This window comes from Amblyomma mixtum, chromosome 10 (assembly GCF_055824585.1).
Source record: "Amblyomma mixtum isolate Tamu chromosome 10, ASM5582458v1, whole genome shotgun sequence".
Lineage (NCBI taxonomy): Eukaryota > Metazoa > Arthropoda > Arachnida > Ixodida > Ixodidae > Amblyomma > Amblyomma mixtum.
In genome coordinates this window covers 37149143-37175638 of record NC_143021.1, presented here as the reverse complement: position 1 = coordinate 37175638, position 26496 = coordinate 37149143, and the positions used below count along the sequence as shown (strand labels likewise).

Below are 26496 nucleotides of genomic sequence, written 5' to 3'. Positions count from 1 at the left end.
TGGGTTTGTGCAAAGTGAAATAAATAAATATAAGTAAAAAGAAATCAAATAAACACTGTCGTGACTGGGATTCGAGCACGTGGTGATGCAAACAGTTCAGCACTGCTGGCCACTGCACGAGAGGCTATCGCCGCAGCCAATCACCCCTTGTGTTAAGACACTCGCGCAATACACCTGCTAATACCAAACTAATATGCGCACTTTGAGCTAAGTGGCGGTAGTGAGAGAGAGAGAGAGATGCCAGAAGCATAGAGCATTGACATCAGCTGCACAAACATGGCAGTATGATCTAGCATCAACGCATGGCTGCATCTGCTCATCTTATCAATGAGCGCATGTCCACTGCTAAATAGTAAATCACACTCCATGGCTGCCGCTCCTTTGAAGCAGCATGTGCACAGCAATGTCTCTCTCTGTGTGAGCTTCCTTTACTTCCCAAGGAGAAAGCCTCGATCGGGGCAAATGTAGGAAGCTGACTGAAACTGCAGCTGCCCACGCTGATTTTGCAGCATGCATTCTGTGTCCACCATCCCCTGTGCCTCTCTATTGCTCGCATCCAGTGCTTTGACAGTGCCTCTTCTGAGTGGTGTGACCATCCATCTTCTTATTTTCCATGGTACCACAAGGAAAAGGTAAGACATTTGTCGGCATTTCTGCCAACATGCACAGAGTGAACAATACGAAAGAGTGGCTGCTTTCCAGCTATGTAGTTGAATGGTTGCCTGTGATGAGTGCTCAATCTCTGGAAGGATGTGTGAATGATGACAGGAGAGACTGCTATGCTGCCAGCCTCTCTCTGCACAAAAGCACTATTCCGTTGGGTCTGCTTGTGGTCTGGGATGCCAACTTCATCACCTAGCCTCATGTTAAACTGCAACACGCTGTGCACTGCACATCTTCATCCTCTAATACCAAACTAATACTGGCGCTTCGAGCTATGTGGTGGCAGTGACAGAGTTAGGTGGACAAGCAGAAATGCAGCACTGGAGCATAGGCGTAAATGGGGAAACGGACGATGAAAATGTTAGAGGCGTGGCTTCCTGGGTCAGTGGACACCTCAACCACACTTTCAGGTACAGTGTCCACCTGCAAAAAACCGTGCTTTCACACAACATTTCATGCTCAGCAACTCAAGCTGAGCCCTCTCTGGTTTTGATCTGTTGCCCTGGCATGTGCCTGTCCATCCCTCCAGGGGTACACTATAAGTCGACTGATTTTTTTCCCAATAAAATCAGTTGCAAGTAGGGCTCTGTCCCGACTTCACGTGTCGTCTTTTTTGTGCACTAAAAGATCTCTGAGAATGCAGTGCACCTTCAGTGGTCACGGCACTCAGCTGCTGGCCCGAAAGACACGAGTTCGATCCCGGCAGCGGCGGCTGAATTTCCTTGGAGGAGAAATTCTACAGGCCTGCCCGTGCACGTCAGTGCCCGTCAAGGAACTCCAAGTGGTTGAAATATCCGCTAATTGAAATATATCCGCTGACTGAAATATATCCGCTGATTGAAAATATATCCGCTGATTGAAATGTCCGCCATGAAAGTTTATTCCTAAAGGTTAATTACGGTTGGTTGGTTGGTTGGTTTATGGGGTTTAACGTCCCAAAGCGACTAGGCTATGAGAGACGCCGTAGTGGAGGGCTCCAGAAATTCATTACGCTGATCACAATTTCATTCTGGGCGCACTGTATAGGCCTCCAGATTCTGGTACTGACTATATGCACAAGCATTCTGGGTTTTTTGCGCAAAAGAAACGAGGTAGACAGGACAAGCGCTTACTAACAGCTCGGGTGTTTATTGACGGAACATTTGCTTAAATACAGCAGCTGCTCTTACCAAACAAGAAGAGGGAAAGAAGCGCAGCTGCTGTATTTAAGCAAATGTTCCGTCAATAAACACCCGAGTTGTTAGTAAGCGCTTGTCCTGTCTACCTCGTTTCTTTTGTGTCATGTCTTTTGCGCAAAAAAACACAGAATGCTTAGGCACCAACTAGCCTGCAAAAACATACTCGCAAGTTATATGCACAAATTGCAGGATCACATGCATGGATTTAGGGACAGTAAAATCATTATTTGTGGAGACTTTAATATTCCAAACATGAATTGGTCTACTGGATCTTTTAAAACTTCTGAAAATGCAGACTTAATTTCAGACCTAATGATTGTTCATGACTTTTTATTTATTTATTGTACCCTCAGGGCCCGAAGGCATTACAGAGGGGAGTGGGAATACATAAATTCAACCTAAACAGCAACAACAAGGAGAGAAAACAAATATAAACCAGGAATACATAAATAGTGAAAACACAGGAAGGCAATGAGATTAGAATGCAGTGGGGATATATTAAAACAGTGTGTAGACAGTGAAAGGCAATTTTTATACAGTAATAAACGACACATACTCAGAAAGAAACATTAAGGACTTTACGAAATGCATTGTTATCAGAAATACCTGCGATGTCGTGGGGAAGGTGATTCCAGCTGACACAAGTTCGGGGTATGAATGAGTCATGAAAACATTTGGTGTGACAAGATGGGATTCCAACTTTATGACGGTGATCAATGCGTGCTGATATGTAACATGGTCTTGACAATAACTTAGGGTTGAGAAAGCTGTTGTGGCAAATTTTATGAAAAAGACACAATGAGGCTATTGATCTGCGGTGGGAAAGAAGTGGTAGGGACAAACTTGATTTCATGGCGGTAACACTGCTTGTTCGGTGATAATTAGAAAGAATGAAACGGCATGCGCGGTTCTGCACAGCTTCCAAATCTGAAACGAGTGAATCGATGCCAGGGCTCCAGACAGATGCAGCATATTCTAACTTGGACCGTACCAATGTTTTATAAAGTAATAATTTTATTGAAGTAGATGAACGTGAGAAATTTCTGCGAAGGTACCTAAGCATGCGATCAGCGTTATTTATTATGTATTCAACGTGAGTTTTCCAAGACAGGTTACAAGAAACGTAAACACCCAGATATTTATAACATGACACGGTTTCGAGAGACACGTTGTTAATGTGATAAGAAGAAGGGGCATTAGAGAGATGAGAAATGCGTACATGTTTACACTTATTAATGTTTAGTTGCATGTTCCAAGTAAAACACCAGTCAAGAACCTTGTTAATATGGGATTGAAGACAAGAGACATCATTACCATCTTTAATTTTGCGGTAAATAACACAATCATCGGCAAAAAGATTAATTGAAGAAGAAATGTTAGCCGGTAAGCCATTTATATAGATGAGAAAAAGGAGGGGCCCAAGAACTGACCCCTGAGGCACGCCGGAACGGACAGGCAAAGAATGAGAGTTTATATTGTTCGCTGTTACGAATGGTGAACGGTTAGAAAGAAAGCATTGTAGCCATGCAAGGACATTAGGGTCTATGTTAAGATTGCTTAATTTAAGAAAGAGAAGCTCATGTGAAACAGTGTCAAACGCTTTCGAGAAGTCCAAAAATATGCAATCTGCCTGAGACCCGTGGTCAAGGATGCAATGAAGGTCATGTGTGAAACATACTAGCTGAGTTTCGCATGAAAAAGACTTACGAAAACCATGCTGGGCAATGCTGAAAAAGGAGTTAGATTCTAAAAAAGAGATGAGATGAGAATATATGACGTGTTCCATGATCTTGCACGGAATACTAGTGAGCGATATAGGTCTAAAGTTATCAGGAGAATGTTTACTTCCGGACTTATGCAGTGGAATCACCTTCCCAATTTTCCAATCATTGGGAATACAACCTGTTGCAAGGGACTGTTCAAACAATTTAGTAAGAATTATGGAACAATAGTACTTTGTATTAATTAAAAACTTCGAATTAATGTTGTCAACACCGCAGGAAGAGGAAGCCTTAAGATTTTCTATGATGCACTGGATGCCTGACGCGTCGAATGTAACTGGATCCATAGGAAGAGCATCAAAAACAGGGCACACGCGATGAACAAGAGAAACATTGGTAGAAAATGCCGCAGCAAATATATTGTTTAGAACAGAAGCACATTCGTATGGAGGAAAGGCAACACCATCAGAAGAAGTAAGTAGTATTGTGGAAGGGTCTTTCTTGTTAACTGCATTCCAAAATTGTTTAGGATTATTGACCAGCATAGCAGGCAGTGTGTGGTTAAAAAATGTGTCCTTTGCGTTTTTTAGCGCACCTTTGTACTCTGCAGCTGCCGAAAAGTAGGCCTCCCATCGTTGTTTAGAATTCAACAACTTCGCAGAGCGGAACAAGCGCTTCTTTTTATTGGAGAGTCTTTTTAAAACATTATTAAACCAAGGTGATTCCCGATCGCACTTCAAAGATCTTAATGGTACAAAAGTGTTAATGAGATGTTCAACGATATCCTTGAACAAATCCCAGTTAGCGCAAAGAGAACGCTGTGAAAAGCCTAGTAAGTAATCATCCAAAAAACCAGCTAGTTCGCAGTTAGTATCGTTAAAGTCAGCCCGTTTATAATCTCTAATGTGTTTAGTCTGACTAACTCGGATACACGCAGGAATTTGTACATCAAAATGCAGCAAAGAATGATCACTGAGACCAGGTAGGTAAAAAAATTGAAGGGATAAGATCAGGCACGTTAGTTAGAACAATATCTAAAACATTCGATGAGGATAAAGTAATTCTAGTAGGTTTAGAGACTATCTTTAAGGAACGAAACAGCGCAACTAAAACGAAGGACCAAGAAAAAGAGACACGAACACGCGCTGACTTACAACTGACTGTTTTAATCGGAAAACCACATATAAATATAAACCACATATCTCTAATCGCGGCGTCACAGGCTCACGTCATCATCGCAAACCACTAACATAAAAAGAAAGGAAAACCATTGGCGAAAGGTAAGCACCTACAGGCTCCCACGCTTTTCCAACAGATATATCTCGCGCTTAGACAAGGCTATCGAAGTGCTGCTCACACAAGAGTCACCTTCTGTGCAGATATGATACGCCTCTACCACTTCCCGTACCAGTTGTTCTTCATGGCGATACAGCACAACAGTGTTGTCAAAGTACGGAGTGCATAGGCAAGATTTGCAATGTGCAGCCAGTTTTGACGAACCGGAGCCACGCAAAGAATTAGCGTGTTCCAAAAGGCGTTCGTTCAGGCACCTGCCTGTTTGACCCACGTAGAAATGGCCACACGAGAATGGAATCCTGTAAACGACTCCAACTCTGCACTGCACAAACTGAGTGGCATGACGGACTCCGCACCCTTCTGTGGCGTTGCCGTTTTCTTTTTTGCGTTTCACTGACGCCGGAACCTTGCTCAGCCTATTAGGCGCTGAAAACAAGACCTTGCCCCCAAACTTCGCCGCTATCTTCTTCCATCTGTGAGACAGCCGATGCACATATGGGACTACCACCCCTTTGTTCTTACTTCCAGTGTCATTTTCAGCTACTTTTTCTTTCTTTGTTTTCATTTTCAAGAGTAGCCGTAAGTCAGCGCGTGTTCGTGTCTCTCTTTTTCTTGGTCCTTCGTTTTAGTTGCGCTGTTTCGTTCCTTAAAGATGCAATACCAACTCGCCCACTATGCTATGCTGCTTTAGAGACTAACTGCGAAAGATTGAAATCCATACAAGTTGACAAAAACTTTTTACACTCAGTAGAAAAAGAGCTGAGATAAGGTGATGTACTAGTCCACACGATACTAGGGTAGTTAAAGTCGCCAGCTAAGACAATAGGTGTACTCGGAAATTGTACAGTGATCATGTTAAGGGAATCATGCAAATAATCAACGAATGTTGGGCTAGAGGACGGGGGACGGTAACATATACCCAAAATTATTCTCTTAAAACGTACACTAAGTTCCACCCAAACCAGTTCCAGGCTAGTTGGAATATTAATAGGCGATGCTACAAAGTTATCCGCGACAGGTATTAAAACACCTCCTCCACATCTCTCACTTCCGTCAGATCTAAACACGTTATAGCGTTTTTTGCAGTCAAATAGTTCAATGTCCGCTATCTTCGAAGAAAGCCATGTTTCGGTTCGTAAGACGACATCAGCATCACACGAATCAATGATAGGATTAAGTTCATCGCGCTTGGGTAGTAAGCTTCGTATGTTGGAAAAAAGAAAAGAAAGCGAGTTGCCAGTATTGGACACCGGCCCACTGCCCCTCGCGCAGCCCTACGGCGTGTAGGTCGAGCCAGAGGTACCGTGATTTGACTGCTGATTGTGGACTGGCGAAGGAGACAATCGATCAGTCTGCTCAGCATGTGACGAAGCAGCGACACCGTGACTTGAGTTACTATCAGGAGAGGTTGGTGATGCCCGAAGATTAGCTTCCATGAAAACGCAGTCGCGAGCAGGGTTATAGCTGTAGCATTTGCTCTTAATGTACAGTTTGTTGTACCTAAGCTTGTAAAATGAGTCCTGACCCTTAGCGAATTGAAGCAGCTTTTTCCTGGCCTGACGCGTTTCCAATGAGTAATCTTCACTTACGGTGATACCTTCATCTTTAAGTTTGGCTGACCGGGATAGAATTTGTTGCTTTGCTTTAAAGGAGCAGAACTTCACGATGACCGGGCGACATTTATCATCCGTAAATGTACCAATCCTATGGGTACGTTCAAACGCATCCTTCGTAAGCGCCGGACTGAAGCAGTTAGAGAACGCTCAAAAGCTCGTCTTCCGTTCCTTCCCATGTTTCCGTTGGACTGTCACGTAAGCCAAAAAACAATAGATTGTCTCTTCGCTGCCTGTCTTCAAGCTGTGACTGACTAAGCCGGAATTTGGCATTCTCGCTAATCAGGTTATCAGCGAGTTCGCGCAGGGTCAGCAGCTCTTGTCGAGCTTCGTCAGAAGCAGAAGCTTGAAGTTCAACTGCCGACAGCCTCGCATCGATATCGGAGATATTCTTTTTCATAGATTGCTGATTTTCTTTTATTTCAGATATGGAAGCAATTAAGCGTAACTGTTCGGTTTCCATTCTAGCAGTGCGTGAGTTAACGTCCTGTAGTAAAGTTAACACGTCATTAAGCTTTTCCTGTACAGAGTCATCCGTTTCACTGTTCTTAGAACGCATACCAGGGCCAGGGTTAAGTTCGACATCACCCGACTGCAGAACCAGCTGAGCACACACATCAAATGACTGTACAAACAAACCTAATAGCACTTGTGGGCGTGGGAACAGCACAAGACAAACATTGCTAGATTTCTTTGCAAACATAGGAACGTCATTACTAACCTGCATGAACAAACGCATGCTGTCAAGCAACCGTGCCACGATGCTGTTCACACGCCCACTGGAAGGCGCGGGCCGCTGGCGTTCGTTTATATCCAGAGGAAATGGTGATGTCGTAGGCGATGAGCTGAACTTCTGCGAAGGAGCCACGGTCCAAGAGGGTTGCCAGGACGGGTCATATGAAGCCAGGTCAGCATAACAGCAATAAGGTGCAGGAGCAATCCATGCGGTGTCTGTTGGAGCGGTCGATGCCATGTAGATCTGAAGATATCCCGCTATCTGCATGAACAAACGCATGCTGTCAAGCAACCGGGCCACGATGCTGTTCACACGCCCACTGGAAGGCGCGGGCCGCTGGCGTTTGTTTATATCCAGAGGAAATGGTGATGTCGTAGGCGATGAGCTGAACTTCTGCGAAGGAGCCACGGTCCAAGAGGGTTGCCAGGACGGGTCATATGAAGCCAGGTCAGCATAACAGCAATAAGGTGCAGGAGCAATCCATGCGGTGTCTGTTGGAGCGGTCGATGCCATGTAGATCTGAAGATATCCCGCTATCTGCATGAACAAACGCATGCTGTCAAGCAACCGTGCCACGATGCTGTTCACACGCCCACTGGAAGGCGCGGGCCGCTGGCGTTCCTTTATATCCAGAGGAAATGGTGATGTCGTAGGCGATGAGCTGAACTTCTGCGAAGAAGCCACGGTCCAAGAGGGTTGCCAGGACGGGTCATGTGAAGCCAGGTCAGCATAACAGCAATAAGGTGCAGGAGCAATCCATGCGGTGTCTGTTGGAGCGGTCGATGCCATGTAGATCTGAAGATATCCCGCTATCTGCATGAACAAACGCATGCTGTCAAGCAACCGGGCCACGATGCTGTTCACACGCCCACTGGAAGGCGCGGGCCGCTGGCGTTCGTTTATATCCAGAGGAAATGGTGATGTCGTAGGCGATGAGCTGAACTTCTGCGAAGAAGCCACGGTCCAAGAGGGTTGCCAGGACGGGTCATGTGAAGCCAGGTCAGCATAACAGCAATAAGGTGCAGGAGCAATCCATGCGGTGTCTGTTGGAGCGGTCGATGCCATGTAGATCTGAAGATATCCCGCTATCTGCATGAACAAACGCATGCTGTCAAGCAACCGTGCCACGATGCTGTTCACACGCCCACTCTAACAAGTTGTAACTGAGCCAACAAGGGTACGAGGGATGAGCAGTTCCGTTTTAGACTTGGTATTTGTCAGCCGCTTGTTTTCTGTGCACATGTCGTCTGTATTGGAGGGAATATCAGATCACAGACTGGTACTTGTTTCTCTAATATTTTATTCTTGTGATAAACCATGCAAAAATTTGCTTAAAGTTGTAAAAGACTTTTCACGTGCAAATGATGAATGAGTACTTGATTATTTAGACATTGCTTTCGACAGACTTTTGGGTGAAGGTGTCTCGGTTTTGAGGGCTACCTTCAACGAGCACTGTGAATTTTGTCAGCTCAATTTCATTCCAGACAAGAAGAAACGCGTCAAGAAAAAGAATCCGTGGATGAATTGCCACATTATTCATCTCAAACGTAAAGTCATGTGCCTAAAGCGTTCGAAACAGCCAAACACAGATCTTTTAGTAGAACCTGTGGCTGAACTTTCTTCAAATATGAGAAACGATACTTCACAGAATGTCTCCCGCAATTCATAAAAAGTAATCCTGCTAAGTTTTGAAATCATATCAGAGATTTTTTGGAATCATATCAGAGTTTTGGAATCATATCAGAGGTCGTTATTGTGCAAAACTGAAATGCGAACTTGTTCATTTTTGTTCACTTTTTGCTGCTCCCCCCCAAAGAATTACAAGAGAGTAACTTATCACTTGATGTTAATGAAATGAAAATGTTGAACACATGCCGACCTGCTTGGTCTCCTTGAGAACGCAGTACTTGTAAATAAATAAATAAAATAAATCGTTTGGGACCCACATGCAAAAAAAGACATAAGAGAATTAGAAAAAATACAGAGGCACGCAGTACGTTTTTTTAATAAGTACAACAGAACTGATTCCCCATCTTCGTTAATGGCAGCAAATGATACTAAACCTCTCCACATCAGACGCAAGACAGCCCGCCTATCCTTCTTTCACCAACGCATCCATGGAAAACTAGGCATCTCTCCAGCCCCCTATGTGCAGTTCTCAGAAACGCGCAGAACTCGTCGTCATCATAATCACACTTTAGCACCATACTTCGCGCATACTTTTAAATTTTCTTTTTTCCCAAGAACTACTGACGAATGGAACGCCCTGCCTCTACAAGTGATATCGGCTGTTGATTTTGACAACGCCCTTTGTGAGCTATTTTAGATTGTATATGTGCTACACTGTTGTGTGAATGTGTTTTTCTGCCCTCTCTGCCTGGACCCAAATGAGGGTCTGCAGTATTGTGGAAATAAATAAATAAAATAAAAACCCTTCACTACGGCGTCCCTCATGGCCTGGCTTGCTTCGGGACGTTATTTATTTCAATGTGATACCTACAGTGCCCGTTGGGGGCATTATTGTAGGGGGGATACAAGGGAAAAAATACAGTTCCATAGAGATGACACACTATGTAGAAAAGAGTAAAGAACACAAGTAAATATAACAATACAACACATCCTAATCTGGCAACAAGTACTAAGGGAGGGTAAAAAAAAAGAAGGCAAGGTAAAGTTAGGTTGTCATACGCGAGCAATTAAAACTCAAATGCAGTACCGGCTTATCCGAAAACAGTCAGCTAAAATGAGACGGTACCATGTCGCTCGTAGATAAAAACTGTGTTTAGAAATTCCACACTAAGGCAAAATGCATAGCAGTGAGAGAAATACTATTTTAAGAAAAGACAGGCCAAAGTATTGCCAAACGTAGATATGGTGACAGGGCCTCCTCTGGCAATCTATTCCAATCACGGACTGTTTTGGGAGAGAATGAGTGAGCTTCCTTAGTGTGGTCTCATGGCTGGGATCTTTAATGCATGCATCTTTCATCAAACCTGTGGCACCTATAAAGGTAACAGCTTCAGCCGTCTGTCTTGCACGAGGCGCCACCCCAGAGAGAGGAGCTGTGGGTAATATCGTAGTTTGCGGACACAAATCGTGCCGCATGTTTCTGAATTCACTCAAGTTCGCCGGTAAGCATTTTTGTTTCAGGGTCCCAAGTCGCATAGCCATATTCTAAGATGGGACAAGCATTTGTCAAAAAGAGTGTGCCTCTTTCAACTTAGAGGGCAGCTGCCTGAAACTGCGCTTTAAAAAATTTAATACACAACTAGATTTAGCAGCGATGTGGTAAACAACTGAGGTGCTTCTCTTGGGTAGAAAATGTTGGGTAGCTATAGGTTGCTTTTGTTTGTGAATTGAACAACACGGCATTTTGAAAAGTTTAGCATTGCCCCATGCTAAGACAAGAGCTGAGGTCAGACTGCAATGGATGGGAGTGACGTCGCGGCAGATGCACTAGACACCTGACCAGCTATCTCATTTATAAATATCAAAAACAGAAGAGGGCCTAAAACTGATCCTTGGGGGACTGCAATGTCCAATGCCTCAGCCCCCTTGACAGTGATGTGTTGCTTGGTCCCCACAAGATATGCTTCCAGCCGTTTCAGCAGGACACGTGGAATTTTGACTGTAGACAACTTCAGTAACAGGAAATTGTGTGTGGCCAAATAAAACGCTCTTTGAAAATCCAAAAAAAACAAAGTCAACCTGATTACCATTGTTAATTGACACGGCAACTTCATGTGTGAATTCTATCAATTGCATATTGCAGGAAAAGCCCTTCCTAAAAATGCTGCACGGGGAAAAAAAAAGTTGTCTTGAAGATGGCTAATTAAACTGGTGTGAGAAATGAGTTCTAACAATTTACATATTACACTTGTAAGAGGTAGGTAGTTTACAGTTGCCAGTTTTGTTGCCACTTTTATAAACGGGGACCACACTGGCACTTTTCCAATCATCAGGTGAGGCGCCAGTATAAAGTGATATATACTAAAAACGGTGCAACAGAAGCAGCACAGTTCTTTAGAACGTAATCCGGTATGTGGTCTGGGCCAGGTGCCGAGCTCACTTAGAGTTTCTGCAGTAGCAACACTATTCCATGTTCTGATAAATTGATGTCACCCAATAAACCATAAACCAAGCAATGGATCAACTAGCCCCACAACGCAATTTACTCTGATTTACGTCTAATCTCGACTGGACTTCTCCCCTCAAGCCCAGAACCACATTTCCAAAAGTAAGCCCCGGCACCATGATTCCTTTCCCAATGCCTCTTTGTACTTCATATTTGTTGTACCCCCATAATGCCCCATGTTTCATTATCCCAGCATGCCCTTCGTTTAGCCATATCCCGAGATATTTGTATTCGGCTACTCTGGGTATTTCATGGCCTTGTATTAAGCACTTGATCAGTTGTATCGTTACGACAGATTATAACCTAGATTACTTTCTTCTACCCTTCTTTCCATATTTATCCCACCAAGCATGAACAGCAGCGGTGATAGAGGACAGCCTTGCGTTAATCCTTTGTGCACCCCCACAGTTGTGGTACTTTTTACCCCTTCCCATGGCATTTCAACTTTATTATCTTGTTAGATTTCCCGTATAAAATCGATTAACTCATGACCACTTCATCTTTTAAAATGTTCCACAAGAGTTCCCAGTTCACAGTGTCGTATGCACCTCTGACGTCCAGGAAGACTAAAGACAGAGGTCTGTTTTCTGACTTCTAGGCATTGGGTAAGCATGAATAGGCTATCATCTAAGTGGGACGGCAGATTGGGCGAGTTGGTGTTTCATGATGGCAAGAAAATCCAAACAGCGCCAGACAAGAGAACCAGAAAGAGGAGGAGACTAAACACGGCACTGAACTTACAACTGAATTTATTTGAAGAAAGATGCCAATATGTATATACCTACCAAAATGGGCACACGTGTGCACAGTTATACACTGAAGTTCACATAAAAACTACAAAATGCCACGATAATTGCACGTGTTGTACCTGCCGTGTTGTATAATTGCACGTGTTGTACCTGCCTGCCAAGCTACCCTTTGTGCAGCAATCTCATTTCTTTCGCTGACAAAACTAAAGAAGTTTTGCTGACGCAACCGTTTCTGATTTTCTGATGATGTGGAATGCTTCGGCGACTTTTCTGGTAGACTTGTCACTATGAAAAAATAACAATTCTATGTCGTCAAAGAATGGTACGCATTTACACACACTGCAGTGACTGGCCAGGTTCGTGTCTTTTTTCTGCAATGAACTGGCATGCTACATAAGTCTAATACAACAGCCGGTCTGGCCTATGTAGGTACGACCACATGATAATGGAATTTGGTACACAACGCCCATCTTGCAATTATTGAACTTGTTCACCTTGCAGACAGTCTTCCGTTCGACGCCTTCCTGATTTCTCTCAACTGCTGCCCCTAACGCACCCAGCTTATGAGGAGCAGAAAAAACAACCTTAAAACAATGTGTGCACATAAGGCATGACAACAATTTTTCCTTCCCGGTCAGCACTTTCTTTGGGCTGTCCCGAACACCTCAGTGCTCTAAGAATCTTATCTGCACCAGCCACAAGTACGGAATCAGGATACCCAGCCTCCCTACATCGACTGCAAGACTACTAAACATCTGATGCATACAAGATTTTTTTGATGGCCATACCAATACATCCTGTTACAATTCCGAATGTCACAAGCCAAGACGCGAAGTTTACAAGAGGCTTTTCACTCCTGGAACCAGCACACATGGTTTGACAAGAAGGACAAACTCAGGTCTAAGAACAGGGATCTCGCGTGTAAACCTCAATCCAGACCCATGGCGTGAAAAAACATCAAGTACCTCAGGCACACATTCAGCACCCAGAGACCTAACTAGAACCAGGAAGCCGTCCACATACCGAAAATTTCGAATGTACCTTCCATTTCAGTCACTCTCTCCTTTCCTGTCAACATAACTTAGAAAAATGCTGCTATGAACTGGGGCAATTTTGGCACCAATACACACGCCCGACTTTTGCTTAAAAACTTTACCTTCCCACATTACATAGGTGTTCTCTAAATAAAAGGATAAAAGTTCCAGGAAGGACCCAATGGAAATGCCACAATCATTTTGGAATAAGCACTCATCATTTTGCTCTGAGATGCACACAATACAGGAGTTGATTATGGGGAAGAGAATAAAATAAATCGACCACGTCTATGCCAAACCCAGAGCACTAAGCCGGGTTCTCTTTCAAGAGAAAATTTACAACTGCCTCCGAGAGTGACGACAAATGTTTATTAAGGTATGACGATACCACTACTTGCCAAGTTTGACACACTGAGACTATCGCTCTAAATGGAACGCCAGGCTTATGCATTTTAGCCGAAAAGAAGATTTCAAGCACAGAATGCTCTGCATCCTTAACCTTATTTGCAAACTTAGAAGCCCAAAGCCTTTCAATAATGAAACGACATTTTTCTTATTCTGTGCCGGATCCTTTCTAGTCGCTCTAAAATGTTTCCTTATGGCCTCACATGATTTATCTGAAAATTGCTTCTCGGAAAGTACAACAAAGACGCCTTCATTGTCGCATTGCCTGATGCACAAACGACTCTCACACTAGAAATCCACCAACAAGCGAAACCTATGGTTAAGGCACCTGCTACTGGCTACCGCGTCAGCACACTCCGATGCACACCTTGGTCTGTCGTCAGGCTGAGCCTTCGATGACAACTTACGGGCGAAGGCCAATGTCAATATATAGCTACGTGCGATTATTGTGGCATTTTGTAGTTTTCATCGGAACTTCGATGCACTACTGTGCACACGTGTGCCCATTTTTGTAGGTATATATTGAGATCTTTCTTCAAATAGATCAGTTTTAAGTTCAGCGCCATGTTTGTATCCTCCTCTTTCGGGTCCAGCTCTCTAGCGCTGTTTCAATTTTCTTGTCACTATCATCTAAGCGCCTCACCCCTCTGAACCTGTTCTGAAGTTCTACGAGTATCCGATTACCTTCCACCCACGACTGCATTCTTAATTTCACCGCCTGCATTGCCAGCCTGTATATAACAGATGTGATCGTAAGCGGTCGGAAGGATTTCATGTTCATCTCAAATTCTTTTTACTCTGTCTACTTTGTCTCCAGTTGTGCTCTTTGTTACGACTCTCTCCAATGCTTTTATCTTGGGCCAAGTTCATTAATCAGCTTGATTGGAATTTCGCCTATCCCTGCGGATGTCGATTTAGGCATATTTGCTTCAGCCTAGTCAGTCAAAGCACGGAGAGGGGAGCTAGTTGGTGCATGGCAGGACTGAACAGCGCACACAGGACGAGGACACAGAGAAGAAGCGACCAGACACGAGTGCTGACCACCAACTCAACGGTTAATTGGAGTAACATGTATATGCACAAAATAACATTCCGACAACCAGGTGCGCATGGTTCGCTGATAGGATCCCTGTCATCAGGCAGCTTTGTTTAAAAAATATGCAATTTCGCGGGGTTGAATGATGACCGAAGGGGTGCTTATGCAATGAGGCAGGCTTCTCTCAATTCCCTGGTCAATTTTTCTCTGTGCTTGTACAAAGCTCACTGAACGAAGGCATGCCAGGAAGGTGCAAAGGGGGCTTGTGGCTGCATTCCTGATGGTGTAGTGCTAGGTTCGAGGAGGACGCTGTTCCCAAGGAGTTTTCACGTTCACCTTCCTATTTGACCGATACAGTTCTTGCCACGTGTGAATGGAACTCTGTACGCAACCCCTTTTGCACGCGGAAGAAAGGATACTTCGTGTTCCACCTGGCATTTGCCATTCTCTGCACAGCTTTTCTAGACATCTATTTTCCCGTTTACTTTAGGACAAATGCTGCCTAGCTTAATGGGTGCAGAAAGTGTAACTTCTGCTCCGTACCTATGTCAAACTTGTAGGCGATGCGACATACTATGGACATACGGTATGACTGCGACATTTTGCTTCTTCTTTTTGACAGGTTGTTTCAGATGCCTGTCGTCTAGTAGAACTGCCTTAACTTTCTGCAGGACCTTACTGCATGCGAGCAAGATCACATCGTCAGGGAAGCCTGCTGACCTCAATTTGTGCACCTGCTCATTAAAGCTACTCTTAATGGCATGCTCGCAGGATTTGAAGACTGCCGAACCTATGCATGAAACGGCTATGCCGCACTTAACTAACTTGGAATGGCCGCATTTGAAACTGAGCACAGGCTTCTTCGATTTTGGTGCATACAACCAACAAACATGGTTTTTCACTAAATTCAACCTTAAATCAAGAAACAGAAGCATATCCCCAGACGGGGTTTCGAAAGCGAAATTTAAGCCTTTTCCACATTCGTGAAATATCTCCAGAATGCCTTCGACGCATTTCGAGAGGTCAAGCGTTCTTACGAAAAGAAGGTAATCTTCGATGTACCTGATTACTTTTTTTACAATGGCGGGTATGTTGTTATTGACGCCCTTGTCAACAGATAAATTTCACTCAAAGCTGGTGCCAAACTTGACCCAATGCACACGCCAGTTTTCTGTAAATACAATTTTCCTTCAAACTGAAAAAATGTGGACTGCAAGTATATGGACAACAGTTCCAGGAAAGATTCCACAGATATGCCAACAATGTGGATGAAGTTTTGCCCATCATTGTCATCTGTTATACATTTGCGAACACATGCCAAGAGATGGTCATGCGGAAGCGAATACTACAGGAACATCTACACTGAAGGCCCTACAGGGTTGTGGCATGCCAAATATTCCACAAGAGCAGACGAGTGTGACACAACGAAAGGGTCCTCGACTGTCAGTGCCCCAAGGCCCTTCTGCAAAAACTGATAATGCATCGACAAGACACAGCGCTCGTGTCTTGTCGCTTCTTTTCTGTGTCCTCGTCCTGTGTGCGCTGTTCAGTCCTGCCTAGTCACTTCTAAGCTGTTCTCTATTGTGCTGTCCTGTGCTGCTCCCTCATTAGGGGAGGTTACCCTATCATAGCTCCTAAATGACTCAGCTATAACTGATGTAATGTAGTTCACAGCGTTGTCTTCCTCTAAACATCTTCCCTCAGCATCTTGAATCCGTTCCTCCTTTCTTGGATTCTTTTTACCCAGCCAGCTTATACGGTTCCACAATTTTCTTGGACCTCCTTTAGTTGCACTGTGAACTTCAGCCATCCAGTGACCACTGGAATGCTTTATTTTAGCCTAGACTAGGACCTGAACTTGCTGTTTCTTTTGTCAACAAGATTCCATTTTTTCGCCCATTTCCTCTTCAGATAACTGCGCCCTCTTTGCTTCTCTGTGTTCCCTTGAAGCCACCCGTCGTTGTTCGATGGCCTCCTTAAGTTCCATATTCCACCAGCTTCGTGGCTTCCTCTTTCCTCTCCAGCGGTTTACTCCTTTCACTTGTTTCATTTTTGTAGCGATAGGTAAAAACCAGATGTATGCGCTAAAAGACAAACAGGGCAATGTCATCAGCAATATTTTATAAGATAGTTGAATTAGCCGAAGAGTTCTACACACATCTATACAGTAGCGAATGTAATCATCAAGTTACTGAGGGAGGCAGTCGAGCACAGCAATGGGACATCCCGCCAGTAACGAAGGAGGAAGTAAAGAAAGCCTTAGGAGCAATGCAAAGAGGGAAAGCAGCTGGTGGGGATCAGGTAACAGCAGATTTGTTGAAGGACAGAGGAGGGATTGTGCTACAAAAACTAGCCGCCGTGCATACGCAATGCCTTGTGAAATGAACGGCGGCGCAACAAGGACACAACAAGAGAGGGGACACCACATGCGCACACTACCAACTGTTTTATTGCATGGAAAGGAGGCATATTTAAACATACAGCTCAGGCATGACACTAATCGCATTATCGCTCAGAACCCAACACGTGGAAAAGAAACAGCAACATCAGGATAAAAGACAAAAACCCTTAACCTGTGCACAAAAAACTAAAAGATTTTGATAACAGAACTTTGAGCAGGCCATCTCGTAGCAAAAGCAGAGTCAAACAATCGTAGCAAAGGCAGAGTCAAACAAGAGAAGCAAAAGCAGTAAAAAAAATACAATCGTAGCAAAGGCAGAGTCAAACGTATTAAGCAAAAGCAGTCAGAACCCGAGAAACAACAAAACGGAAAGCAAAAAACAGTAACAAAGTTAACAACGCGCCTAAAACAAACAACAGACGGCCGCTAGAAATGCAGGGCTGAAAAGATGCACAGCACATGGCGTTACAAAAAACTGTCAAGAAAGGACACTTCATTTCTACGGAGGGATACTGAGGAGTCGCTAACACAAGTGCTTCCCTTCTTATTGATCATAAAGGCCTCAAAAATTTCGCGTGCCACCTGATCGCGACTCCTGCCGAGAATCCTTATTCCATTAAGCACTGGCTCTGCCTTTGCTTCTCTTGTTTGACTCTGCCTTTGCTACGATTGTTTGACTCTGCTTTTGCTACGAGATGGCCTGCTCAAAGTTCTGTTATCAAAATCTTTTAGTTATTTCTGCACAGGTTAAGGGTTTTTGTCTTTTATCCTGATGTTGCTGTTTCTTTTCCACGTGTTGGGTTCTGAGCGATAATGCGATTAGTGTCATGCCTGAGCTGTATGTTTAAATATGCCTCTTTTCCATGCAATAAAACAGTTGGTAGTGTGCGCATGTGGTGTCCCCTCTCTTGTTGTGTTCTTCTTGTTGCGCCGCCGTTCATTTCATCATGCACCAACTCGCCCCTCAGGCCATTCTTCTGCAATGCCTTGTGACCTCGAGAGTACCAGAAGCTTGGAAGAACGCTAACATTATCTGAATTCATAAGAAAGGAGACGTCAAGGACTTGAAGAATTACAGACCGATCAGCTTATTGTCCGTTGCCTACAAGGTATTTACTAAGGTAATTGCTAATAGAGTCAGGACAACCTTGGACTTTAGTCAACCAAATGATCAGGCAGGCTTTCGTAAAGGATACTCGACAATAGATCACATTCACACTATCAGTCAGGTGATAGAGAAATGCGCAGAATATAACCAACCCCTATATATAGCCTTCATTGATTACGAGAAAGCATTTGACTAAGTGGAAACCTCAGCTGTCATGCAGGCATTGCGGAATCAGGGTGTGGAAAGAGTGCTATGTGAAAATATTGGAAGATATTTATAACGATTGCACAGCTACTATAGTTCTCCATAAAGCCAGCAATAAAATTCAAATACGGAAAGGTGTCAGGCAGGGAGACACGATCTCGCCAATGCTCTTCACTGCCTGTTTACAGGAGGTATTCCGGGGACTGGAATGGGAACAGCTGGGGATAAGAGTTATTGACGAATACCTGAGTAATTTGCGATTCGCTGATGACATTGCCTTGCTAAGCCACTCAGGACAAGAACTGCAAAGCATGATCAATCAGCTAGACAGGCAGAGTAGAACGGTGGGGCTAAGAATTAACATGCAGAAAACCAAAGTAATGTTCAACAGCCTAGCAAGGGAACAGCAGTTCGCAATTGGTAGCGAGGTGCTGGAAGTAGTAAGAGAATATGTCTACTTAGGGCAGGTAGTGACCGCAGATCCGGATCATGAGAGGGAAATAACTAGAAGAATAAGAATAGGGTGGAGCTCATATGGCGGGTTCTCTCAGGTCATGAATGGTAGCTTACCAGTATCCCTGAAAAGAAAAGTATATAACAGCTGTATCTTACCGGCACTCACCTATGAGGCAGAAACGTGGAGGCTAACAAAGAGGGTTCAGCTGAAGTTAAGAACAACGCAGCGAGGTATGGAAAGGAAAATGATAGGTGTAACGTTAAGAGATCGGAAGAGGGCGGAGTGGGTGAGGGAACAAACGCAGGTTATTGACATCCTAGTTGAAATGAAGAGGAAGAAGTGGGCTTGGGCAGGGCATGTAATGCGAAGGCAAGATTTCGGTATTTCGGTATTTCGGGGGGAAAAAATAAAAATAAGTCAGCCAAAAGGATTGCTCTTCATGTGTGCATAATTTTGGCCACCTGGTACGCTACGCTGGCAGCTAGTGGACCACAACTGCCTGCGACAATATGTCGCCTCACTCCGCCTGGAATCATGAGCAGGCCGTGCTGCAGAGCTGCTAACGCGTCCTGTATGCATGGCGTTCGCCCCAGAAAAGACTATGCGCTAGCAGAACATTTCTTTGCATCGTCATCAGAGAAGGGATCAAAACTGCACTGGGTCTTCCTCCAAACACTTCGACACTAAAGCTTCTTCAGTATCTCCGACACTCTGAATGAAGCCGCCACGGTGTCACAGCATCACACACTTTCAAGAAGCACAACTGGAAGAGAGCGCCTGGGGTCAAAAACCCTCGGAGTGTTCAATACGGACAGATAACGCACCTAGAGCAACTAGAGATAGACTCAGAATTCCATCGCTGCCAAAGAATGTGCATCGGTATTTCACGAAAGCAGACGCAAAGATAGGCCCTACAGGTCAAATTTGAAGGTAGATCCGATGTGCTCCACACAGACGCTGCTGAATATGATAGCAAGGCAGCACACACAGCGGTAGTGGTTCGTGAGAGTGGAGACCCGGTCTCATTCATGCTGCACAGTTAAGAAGAACACAACTGCAACTGATGCAGAAGTTACCATTGCTCTATTCATAACACAAAATGATACAAGGCAGCAATTAAGAATTATGATATGGACAGAATCTCTGCTGGAGCCGCCAAAATTCTGAGAGAAGGGCAAATACCAGCAGAGTAAATCTCACAGACCTGGTCCCCAGCTCATCAGTGCCTGCGGGGTAACGAGAAGGCGCATGCAATCACTCAAATTAGGACATTCCACAAGATCATTTCTTGTTATAAGCCTGGTCATAAGACAAAAGAGGAAATCATGAGGAGGGTGTTTCGAAACCCTCCTCTGTACAGTAAATGGCATCCCTGTAATCCTAGATGTACGCATTGCACTTGTATTGACGATCTAGTCCACATGGTCTGGTCCTGCCCTTCCTATAACGACCCGGATAGAAATCTTGGGAAACCTCAACCACAGAGCAGGACAGCAACGCAAATCATCGGTCTCACTCTGACCACCCCGAGGGATTCCGGCCAATGGTTAGAGGAACGAACGGGTGTTTAGGCTGAAGCCTTCTCCCCCATCATATTTAACGGGTGCGCACAAAGGTTATTTCTCTCTCTCTCTCTTTGTGGTGTTGTGCCACCCGCCAGGCTCAGGCGCCACAGTAGTGCGCCGTTTACCCAGTATCATTAGGCCTAGCGTGCTTCACATCGAAGCTGCATCAGAAGTGCTATGAATCTAATCACGGTTTATTATAAAAGGCCTAACGTTACGAGCTCACTATCACACAATAACCTGAGGTTAATATGAACGTGTAATTGACTTCTTCACGGCCTTCGATGGTGAAGCGTGCCAGAAAACAGTCCAGGCAAGCGCCACCTCACGCTGACGGCCGCAGGTCACACGCCCGGTGTGCCGCACGGCTCCAAACCATCGGTCAGTCGAGCGCTAGATCTTTGGAGGATCCGGATGCTAACTTAAAGGAGCTATGCAATAAATCAATTGAGGGTACGCAAGGCCGACGAGAGATAGGCATTCCACCACACGTCACAAGAATTTTTGAGCTAGCATCAACAACAACACAGTCATAGACTTCGATTAAAAATTACACTCCTTTTCTCCCCCCTCAACTTGTACACGCGGGGCACCAGAAAAAAAAAAACAGCTCTGGGACTGGGCCCCGCCCATGAATACGTCATTCACTCGGCTTGCGACCGCCGGTTATCGCACCCAGCAGCAGCGTGGGCAGTGTTTCCCCGGTCTCTTCCTGGATTGCGGCGGGATTTCTTCGCTTGTCACTGCGACAAAGGCACTGCGAGTGGCTCCCGACAGAAAGAGGCGGCAGGGGTAAATTGAAACCATATGCGCGAAGGCAATGCCTAGCTGGCTCACGCTTGCCCAAGGGGACGAGCTGACGATTTACCGGAAGCGTGCCCGTGGCTGCCGTGGCCCCAGCGAATGACAGCGTATGGTGGCCTGCCGACGTCACGGCACTAGTGACGTCAGTTTTCCCGATTTTAGTTTCAAAGTCGGTCACTACGAAGACATCAATCCGCCCAATGAATTTTAAAAAACACGGTTTTTAAAAATTCATAGTAAATTGCCGGCTCCGTTCTGAAGACTCATACTTGGTGTGAATCCTTCTTAGCATCATTTCTAAGCACTGAAAACATATACAAGTGACTTTTAATTTGTTCCACAGCCCCTTTAATCACATGACGTCTGCCAGTAAATTGACCTAGCAACCTGTTTTAATGTGCGCGATTAATTCCTGCCGGCCGTCGGGCACGCATCCTGTCATTTATATTTTTGATGCATTATGGTTTTGGTTTTGCATTTCACGATTGAGGCTCCTTTGTAGGAGAAAAAATTTTACGGAAAAATGCTGGTACGGAAAAATATCGTCCTTGAAACACTTAACTTGATCCTTGTTTTCTTGCCTGCATTTGTCCCCTGTCCCTAAATAAACTACCCCTAGCCATATGGTTCAATAAAACTTAATGCTGGGCTAGTTGGTGACACATACTGGAATAAAAAAAGTAGCACAAAAAAGACTAAAGGAGGAAGACAGCGCAAACACGAACGCTACTAACAACTGGTAAGTTTAAAAGAGTGGGTTGTTGGGCGAGTGGGACAGACATATCTTCACAGTATACTGCACACACAAGAAGTGCAGACTCACCACTGAACTCATATTAAAGGAAACACATCTTATATGTCTTCGATTCCTCATATCTAGGACCATGGGCAGTTCAGATATCTGCCTTCTTTTTGATACAGGTTGATAAAGGTCACTTGCACAATCATCCCTACGCTTACTGATGAAAAACACCTGCGACATAAACACAAACACGCAGCCCCTCCTCAGAAGCCCAAGTTAGAGGGAAAAAAAAAATGGAACGGTAAGCATCAAGCGCCACTCATCACTGTGGAAGAATCAGTTAAAAAATACGTTATCAGAAAAGGATGTCAATGCAATGCTGAGGCTAAGAAGCCGATTTCACGGTCTGCCATGGTAACAGAGGGCTCGCTGATACACGGATTCCGACATTTCCTAATATGATATGCCTCCCTTACCTCGTGTACGCGCTGATTGTGAGGTCTGAAAAGTATGAGGGTACTAGAAAAAAACCGGTGCACAATTTTTCTTCTTTTGCTCTTCTTTTTTGCTGCATTCTCGGCAATGCTCAGGAAGATTCCCGTAATGATCTTTCAGGGAATTACGGTGTTCACTCAGCCTAACGTTGAGGCATCGCCCCGTTTGCCCTACATAGACAGCTCTGCAAGACAACGGTAGTTTGTACACTACACCCAAGCTGCAGGGTACAAATCCTTACCATTCCTTTTTTTTCCCTCTGATTTGGGCTTCTGAGGAGTCAATGGAGTGCATATTCAGGGGTGGAAGCAGGCTCCAGTTTTTTGGAGCAGGCACGGGAGCAGCAAAAGTCTTATTTTGGAGCAGCTTTGGAGCAGCAAAATTCTTATTTTGGAGCAGGTTTGGAGCAATTTTTAGGCTATTTCGGAGCACTTTTGGAGCAGACTGGCGACATTTAAATGCAACTGAGAGCAATTTTCTTTGCAACTAGTCCAAAAACTGCATAGACATTTATCACGGATCCCACAGGCCAGAATTAATTAAAAGGACAGCAATTCGTCTGAAGATATTTGCTAGGGTTCATAAAAAAAAGACATGTGGCAGCTATTACGAACAGTAGTTGCAGTACATTAGCTATTATTAACTTCAGTTCAGAAAAAAACAACATAATGGGGATAGTTTTATTTGTATTAAACAAACCCAGAGCACTTCACTCCAAAAACACCACATATGTGACTATGACGCTAGTGGTAAAGCATTAGCCGAGACAATTACGGTAAACTGTTTCAGACTGGTTTACTACTAGATGTATCAGAGAAAACAAGTGAAAAATGGATCACAGATGGCAATTGGCTTGCAGTAGATATAATGACTAGACGCAAAGTGGACTAGAACTAGCTACTGCCATATAGAATACAAAGATATTGCCGTTAAACCTTAAAAACAAAACCAGCAACAAGTGTCAGCTAGCTCACCACAGAAACAAGTGTAGAAATAGGTTTGATACCAAAATTTGTGCCACTCAATCCACTTAATTGTATCATGCCAGTGAGAGCTATAAGGAAAAAAGACCTGCGCTGTTCGCCTGATTCTGTCACAGAACAATGCGCCGAGAATTCGAGCCACAGGACTTGCTTAGTAAACTTTAAAGCCTTTCAGTTCTGCATAACTTTTTAATAGCCACAACCAAACCGTCAAAACAGTGCAGCAGAATCTCGAATATACTATGTCAGAACCAAAAACAAAATGAATCAATACACGCCAACCGATGGATTTTAAAATTAGGAAAATTGCGCAGCTAAACCAACGAGGGGGCTAACTTACCCTATTTACTGGCATAACCTACGCCCTCGCTTAATTGCGCACCCACAATTTATTGCCCAAACATATATGAAAAAAAAATGCACCAGCGTACACACGGGTGCACGCAAGGCAGGCTGTGGAAGAACGGCGCGAACGCGTTGCCGTGTATGGCTGTGAACGGTGCGAGCAGCGAGGCGACGCCGGCCGCACCACTGTGAAGACGTAACCACGTAACTGGCCAGGCCAAGTCAAAGCAATTTCATAAATGCTGCGTGCGAGGTGCGAGCACGACGGGTAGAAAGCCGCTGCCCATTCCCTCGCAGCTCCACGTGTAAGGAGTTCGTAATTCGTTTGTTAAATTAGCTCCGGTAAACGAAATTATGTTCGCGCGCCGTTTACCCGGCCCACTCGCGCCGGCGGTTGCTTTCCAGGACAAGGTGTCCAAAATTCTAAACAACCGAACCACTGGCGGTTCGGTTTGCCGCTAGCGGTTCGGTTTGCAGCTAGTCAGCCGGGCCTATCGCGAAGACGCCGTTTTAGCGCCGTTTATCTTCACTGGCTCTGCGGTTGTATCGCTGCGCGTTTATTGCTTAGAGCTGAGCACGCGGCGTCATACCATCGCGTGGTGACGGGGGTTGCGTCGACCTGTATATGGAATTTTTTTTTTTTTTGACCAGCGAGAGGTGCGAATGGGAGTCGACGTATGCGCAACAATGTAGGACATATATGCGCATTGTAACGGACACGTGTCGTGTTCGTATCAGTGCCGCGCATCAGTGATTGCATCGCGCCGATGCGCAACAGTAATGCGCAGTAGGTACAGCGCTCTTGCTCGTGCCTATAAAAGCTGTGCCTTCAATAAACAGTGGTTCATTCTTGCACTGACCATGCTGCTGTAAGCGTCGTCCCTCCGGCTGATTACAGCGTCCCGCTCGGCTCGCCCAGAACGCCGGCACGCGTCCCGCTCGGCTCGCCCAGAACGCCGGCGCGCGTCCCGCTCGGCTTGCCCAGAACGCCGGCACGCGTCCCGCTCGGCTCGCCCAGAACGCCGGCGCGCGTCCCGCTCGGCTCGCCCAGAACGCCGGCGCGCGTCCCGCTCGGCTGGCCCAGAACGCCGGCACGCGTCCCGCTCGGCTGGCCCAGAACGCCGGCAAGCGTCGTCCCTCCGGCTGGTTACATGGTGTCAGAAGTGTGTAACCAGCCGGAGGGACGACGCTTGCCGGCGTTCTAGTGCCTTATCATCGATTCTTGCAGCGTGCCAAAGTTGCACTGTGCCGCTTGCTTTTTCAAGTCACGAACAAATTTTTCAAAAGGTTCTCCCTCCGCTTGCTTCCTTGAACGGAATACGTATCTTTCATGTACTTCATTGCTAACTTCGGCACAATAAGCATCAAACTTGCTCACCAAGGTGCTGTAGTTCGTCTTGTCTTCATTGTCGCCAAACTGGAAGTTGTTGAAGACGTCCAAAGCGTCGTCGCCAGCGATGCTCAACAGGAGTGCCGCCTTGGATGCATCCGATCTGGGCTGGTCCTTAGTCTCCGTCGCCTGCAGAAATAACTCGAATTTCTGCTTAAAACGCTTCCAGTTTTCTGTTACGTTACCAGTCAGCCGCAATGGCTCTGGCACGCTGCAAGAATCGATGATAAGGGACCAGATTGTATTTGGCACGTGTAATCCTCGACTACGTGAGAAGATGCTGCGGGACAACCAGCTGACGTTGAAAAAAGCAGAGGAAATGTGCAGAGCAGCAGAGACGCTAGCACAGCGGAATGAAGTTTGGCACAGAGGGGACGACAGTGTCGACGCGATTTCGAGGCGCGCGGCTCCCTCGAAAGAGGGGAAAGAAGCAAAAAAACAGTTTCGTTGTCGTAAGTGCAACCGCTGGCACAAACCTAAGCAATGCCCAGCTTTTGGAAAGAAGTGTCGTTTGTGTCACAAGCTGAACCATTTCGCAAGTTGCTGCGCGTCAGCCGGGGTCAGTGAAGTGCGAGAACAGCAAGACGCGGACTTTGACATCCTAGAAGTCACCACGGCGAAGCGCGAGAGGGATTGGATGGTCAAGGCTCAAGTTCGTAACTGTGCGATCCGTTTTAAAGTGGACACCGGATCGCAAGCAAGCTTGTTTCCTATGTCGATTTACCAAAAACTGCGGGGAGCAGAAGAACTGAAGCCGACTAATTCGATCCTGCGGGCGTATAACGGAGGCATCATAACGTGTTTTGGAACGTGTACGCTTGAAGTCCGTCTTGGGAACACTTCTGCCACAGTGAAGTTCTTTGTGGTGAAAAATGGGCGTCAAGCCATACTTGGGCTAGAAGCGAGTGAAACTCTGGGGCTAGTCCAGCGTAGGGTATGTGCCGTAGACAAGACCGCAACTGATGACCTTCTGAAAAATTTCGGGCACATATTCCAGGGCCTCGGGTGTTTGCAGCAGGCGTACAGTATGGTCTTGTCACCTGAAGCGATACCAGTAGTGCAACCAGCGCGACGAGTTCCGGTGGCGCTAGAAGAACCCCTTAAAAAAGAACTTGACCGAATGGTACGTGCTGGCATCATTGTGAGGGTGAACGAACCTACCGACTGGGTCAGCCCCCTAGTTTTGGCAAAGAAGAAAGATGGCACGCTAAGGGTGTGTATGGATCCCAGGGCTATAAACAAGTACATAAAGAGGCAGCATTTCCCGCTTCCTAGGCGAGAAGATTTGGAAGCCCGTTTAACAAATGCCCAGTACTTCAGCTGCCTTGATGCAAATTCGGGCTATCATCAGATACCGCTTGATGAGCGGACTTCGAGGATCTGCACTTTTTCTTCGCCGTTCGGGAGATACCGTTTTCTCCGGCTGCCCTTTGGCA

General features: G+C 45.4%; 1 protein-coding gene across 1 annotated transcript in view; it reads right to left on the bottom strand.

The window, feature by feature from the left end:
- The window catches only part of LOC149325588 (uncharacterized), a 73428-nt gene that overhangs the window by 35710 nt on the left and 11222 nt on the right, over window positions 1-26496 (bottom strand). The window lies entirely within an intron of this gene.